This window comes from Pholcus phalangioides, unplaced genomic scaffold (genome assembly GCF_987345545.1).
Source record: "Pholcus phalangioides strain wild (caught in Gottingen) unplaced genomic scaffold, Ppha-v1.0 ptg000041l_1, whole genome shotgun sequence".
In the NCBI taxonomy this organism is placed as follows: Eukaryota; Metazoa; Arthropoda; class Arachnida; order Araneae; family Pholcidae; genus Pholcus; species Pholcus phalangioides.
In genome coordinates this window covers 4,008,019-4,013,846 of record NW_028301627.1, presented here as the reverse complement: position 1 = coordinate 4,013,846, position 5,828 = coordinate 4,008,019, and the positions used below count along the sequence as shown (strand labels likewise).

Below are 5,828 nucleotides of genomic sequence, written 5' to 3'. Positions count from 1 at the left end.
TTTTTGTTGAAGAGAATCTTGTTGGATATCCTTGTGCACAGGGATAGGAAAAGAGGGAATATGTGTTAGTTTATGTAGTGATTCATACATTGTAATAGCTAATAGATATTTTACCAAACTATCTAACGGAAGAATTCGCCATAGTTTAAAAAGGGGAGCCGTGTGCTCATTAAATGAGGCAAAGCTCAGTCTCAGAATCTTCATCTCCACAAATAACCAGTCTTTCGATGAATCTTGTATTGACAAGTGGAGAGGACGTTTCTATATGCATATGGCCATCTGGATGGCCTTTGTCATTCACGAGCTATTAGTTGATTGTTGACGCTGTCCAGGTACGGTGCCTTTCAACCTATATATACGCTCCAAGGTTGAAATATTCTATCTGCTTCCATAGCTTAGATGGTAGAGCACTCGTCCGGCAATCGAGAGACCGGGGTTCGAGTCCCCGTGGGGGCAGTGATGAATTTTCTTCCTTGTAATCTTCATCTTCACAAATAACCAGTCTTTCGATGAATCTTGTAAAGCTCAGTACCCTCAATATTTTCTTTTGAGCAATTATCAGCGTTTGTAGAGATGTTTGGAGTGGCAGATGACCATACTTCCACGCAATAAGTTAATTTAGAGAAAAAAGTGAAAAATATAACATGCGCATTACATATGAGGGTACGAAATACCTTGCTTTCGAAAATATGTATATATAGGAGTTTAATGATTTGCTGACTTCTAGAATATGGTTAGACCGTGAAAGATGCTCATCAATTAAAACTCCGAGGTATTTAACCGAATCAACAAGCTTTAACTCATCCTGCTTGAATTTTATTGGCAATGGCAAAGTGTCCAACGGCTTTTGCCAAGGTCTGAAAAGTATGCAAACTGATTTAGAAGTATTGAGTTGTAGCTTATTCACTGATAGAATTTGTTTCCCTGAATTTAAGAGGGCCGTGTGGGGCATCTGCATACATAAACACTTTGCAATTTCTGAATATTTTATAGATATCATTGACATAGACCAGAAATAAAAGTGGTCCGAGGCGAGCACCCTAAGGTACTCCGCATGTGACGTTGTTGACACTAGAGTTGTACGCTCCGATATTTACATATTGTTTCCTGTTTGAGAGATAACTCTCAAACAACTTTAAGGCTACGCCACGAATTCCATAGAGAGCGAGTTTTTTTAGTAAAATTTCGTGTTTACGAAATCAAATGCTTTCTTAAAGTCTAAGAATATTCCGTACGTGAAATTACCATCATCTATAGCGCATCGCAATGTGTCAATGAACCATATAAGTGCAGTTTTAGTTGACATATTTTTACGAAATCCAAATTGTTTTTCATATATGGAGCAATTGTTTCCTAGAAAATTCGAAATTCTATTGTACATCGCTTTTTCAATGATTTTACTCAATGTTGGCAAAATTGATATGGGACGATAGTTTAGGGGATCAGCTCGATCACTCTTTTTAAATAATGGAATCACTTTTGCAATTTTTAGTTGATCTGGAAAAATTCCGCTTTCAAAGATCAAATTTATTAGATATAACAGAGAAACTTTAAAAAATACTATATTTTCTCTCACAATACGCATACTTATCTTAGCTCTAAATCTTCCGTTAGTTTCGATAAGTTTTGATATTATTCTGTTTAGTTCATCAGCAGTAACTGGATTCAGGAACAAGGAATTCGAGACGGATGTTATATTATAATTTACAAAATTTTCGTTATTAATAGCAAGTGGCGTATCAGTGTTATGATTACAGAATGCATGATTCAGTGTTTCTGCAATCTCTAGAGTATTAGTTGATTCTGATACAGACCCTAAAATTGTTTAGCTTGGAAATACAGTAGAATGTTTGGTATTTTTATTTAAAACTTGATTAATTACTTTCCATGTTTCTGAAATACTGTATTTCCATTAGATTTTAAAAATTCATCTTCAAAATATTTTCTTTTGGCATTTCGTAAAGCAGATGTCAGTATATTTCGATAGGTTTTATATTTTTCTCTTAATTGAATATTGAAAGGGGGGATTGGATTTTAATCTGCTATAAAGCCTGTCTTTGTGTTTAATAGACTTGAGAAGTGAGCACGAGACCCAGAGTTGTTTGGGGATGCTGTACTTTTTAATTATAACTTTTTTTATTTCTGCTTCTTTCAATATATTCTCAAAATGTTTAGAAAATATTTGATAAGCAGTGTTAGGATCATTGCATGGAAATATATCGGAGACCCAAGGTGGATCAGATAATAATAAATTTAGTTTGCAATGATCATAACGAGTGTAGATATCTTTACGGCTGTCAATATTATTTTTAAAATTATCAACATAAATAAAGATCGGATGATGATCTGTTATATCAGATATATCAGAGTTTATAATGCCCACTGTAGATATTTGTTTCTTTGTTCTAATGAAAATATGGTCCAAAGCTGATGATTTTCTAGTGGCATTGGTTATAACATGTTCTAATCCGTAAGACAATAAAATATTATTGAAATCTGAACAAACTCTGTTATTAACTAATAAATTTATGTTGATATCACCACAAACTAATATTTCGGTAGACTTTGTGGACAGTCAGTTTAAGACAGAATCAAGTGACTCTAAAAATCTATTCACATTAAAGCTAGGAGGTCGATAAATTGATCCAATTATTAAGCTGTCTTTTGAATTATTATAATTTACTTCAATCCATATTGATTCGCATTCATCGATGACTATTTCTGATTTGCATTTTTAATTCAACTTATTATGCACGTACATTCCAGAGCCACCATGTGAGCTATCTTTTCTAGGTGAAAATAATAGTTCAAAATCTTTAATACCCAAGTAATTACATTCTACTTTATTAGTGACTCTGATTTCACTTAACGCGATAATTTTAAAAGGTGTTTTGCAGCACGTCAAATTTTCAGATAACGAGTCGAAGTTCTTTTTAAGGCTTCGTATATTTGCATGAAACAATGATAATTCGCAGCGTTTGTTGTTGTATAATGGATAAATTTCCCCAGTGCTAAAATTTCTACAATTAATTAACCGCGAAGAGTTTGTGCTATCAATTTTTTTAATTACGTTTTAAATTTAACTGAAAAAAATTCCATGAGATTAGAAAAAAGTTCGGAATAATTCTTATCTTTCAAAAACCTTGTCTTTCGTATAAATAGCACCCAACCTTATGACCCTGTTGTTTCTACTCTGAATGTCAACCGCTAGGGCTTCAAATTCTCTTGAGTCTGGGAGAGCAATAATGCTGTATGTTAGGTGCCTTTTAATTATCACTTCGACTCCTCCTTCCGAATTAAAAAGCCTATCCCTCCGAATTATATCATAATTCGGTTTTTTAACGCTGTGTTTTGGTTTAAGCCACGTTTCATTGATAAGGAGACGTCAATGTTATATTGTTCAATGGTTTCTCGAAGCTCAACCACATCACCAAGTATGCTTCTGGCATTCCAAGCCATTATCTTCAAATTTTTAATCGTTGTTATGTTGCTAATGACCATTAAATAAAATTATTTGGATTTCTTTCATAAAAATATTGAAGAAGATGGTGATCTTCTCTGCCTTGGATTTGGCTAGGGCTATTTTTAAAAGGCAGTCAGATACCGTCGTCATTAGTTCCCCTAAGCTAAGGGAAAATCGTCAGAGTCGGTAACTACAACAGTTTCGCTTTGTGTGCGCCCCGCCCATCTAATACTATTGTTGTTTACGTTAGCAACGGTTGCTACAACGTCTTTCCCAGTCGCTGCTGCCTGGCTGTATTGTGATTCGTTCCCTGGCTGGGTGACGTCAAGAGTCTGTTGCCTTGCAGCTCTCTTCCCTCGCGGCGACAGGGGGGGAAAACGGCTGAGGTGGAAGGGAAAGAAGGAGGAGTTCCCTCTTTCGTGCTCGCGGGGGGGCACGCTGTTATCAGTTATTTCTTCTTCCTCCTCTAATCCTTCCTCTCTCCTCTCCCTGAGCTCCTTTTCTTTCCCTTTCACCGAGCGTGGTTCGGTTTCTTTTCTCCTCTCGCTAGAAGGGGCGTTTCCTTTTCTCGCTGGCGCGGTTACGCCACTGTTTTCTTCTTGTTGGCGTTGGTCAGGGTCGCCTATAAATATTTTAGTCGTAAGGGTGTCAAGCATCAAAAGTTTGTGTAAATGGCAATAGATGGCGAGTGTGCTCCGAAAATAGAGAATTATCGAATTACTGCCATCTGTTGGAGGACTTTATAACCTACTGTTATATCATGATGATGTGTTATGTGTGAAATATCATGATGATTGATTCATGGGCACTGTTATGGAAGATTTGATCAACATTGCCTAAGAATATTAGGAAGACACCAACGAATAAGGCAAATACACGGAAATACAATTTTCTAAAATTTGAAAATACAATTTTTTTGTATTTCGTGTATTTGCCTTATTCGCTGGTGTCTCTTTTAATAATATTGTTGGTTGATGTTTCGATAAGGTAAGCGTGTATGAGTAATATTTCGATCAGGGCAGAGGATGACTTTTTATTGCAGATATATTTCAGTCTGTCCCTACTTACAGGTGGGACGGATATTTTCATTCGATTCAGAATAATAGAAAGTTACAGGAAACCGTAATTTTTTTTCTTTAATTTTAACGGCAACGTGTCGTAAACTGGCTAGATGAAAAAAACAGATGCTTTTTTTTTTAAATATATTTAAATCAAATTAACCGACTTAAATTTGGATTATAGAAAATCACCAGTGAAAGTGAAAACATATTCACTCATTGAATTTACCGAGGCAATCGGTGATTATGCGTAATCACTGATTTACCAATTTTCCTGTACCATTTATGGGTAAAAAATTGTTTAGAATGAAATATTCTAGAGACATTCAACTTCTTAGTAATAAAAAAAAGAGAAGTTGAATTTTAACAATGTGAATGCATCCCCTGTACAGTGCTGATTCACTTATAGGAGGGAATAAAGAAAGTAGAAATATGAGGGACATGGTTGTACGTATAAATGTCCACAAAATTGCACTGCTGAGGAAATCAGGTTGTACGTATCCGTTGCCAAACCATGTTGATGACGACGTACTTGAAAAATTATCACTTTAGATATATATAAGTAGTTTCGCACTACTACGCGAAATTTTTTGCGCTCTCAAGATTTTGAATTGCTGACATGTTTTTGACTTTTTCTTGTTTCTACTTCCGATGCCATGATGATCGATTTTTTTTCTCCTGAATACAGTCAAACCTCGTTGATGAGTCACTCTTGAGAGAGCGAAAATGTGACTTAGTAAGCGGAGTGACTCGTCAAGTGGAGTAAGCCATAGCTGTGCCAATTCCTGCATGAGGACAATTGGGACTTATAAAAAGTGACCCGGTAAGTGGAGTGACGTGTTAACCGGGTGGCGCACTAACAAGGTTTGACTGTATATATATATATATATATATATACAATCATCTATATTTAATACGATGAATATCGTGATGGAAAAAAATGAGTACGTGATGAAAAAACCAAGACAACACATGCTCGAAAGCATTTTCCCGTGGCAGTACATTAGTAAATTAAAAACCGGGACATCTGATCATTCTTTATGGATCTATAACAAAAACTTATTTTGCTCTGGATGATATGAGTGTTTTAAATGCGGCAAATTGAGTCTCACACACACAGTTATTCGATATTTCAGACTCATTTACTCCGAAAATTAAATTCACTTGGCACTCTGCGAATGTATTCGGCATTGTTCTCGGGCTTCCACAAAACTGAAATGTAGGAATAGGGAAAAAGAATTTTTTTTTTCAAATTAAAATTTTTTCCTTGAAATTAAAAAAAAGCCAATAACGACGCTCACAAGGAA

The 5,828-nt window shown here is 35.4% G+C and overlaps 1 non-coding gene across 1 annotated transcript; it reads left to right on the top strand.

Moving 5' to 3' along the window:
• The first annotated feature begins 384 nt into the window (after positions 1-384).
• On the top strand, positions 385-456 carry TRNAA-GGC (transfer RNA alanine (anticodon GGC)). The gene has a single exon. It is a non-coding gene; the product is annotated as a tRNA-Ala (tRNA).
• Positions 457-5,828: the final 5,372 nt, after the last annotated feature.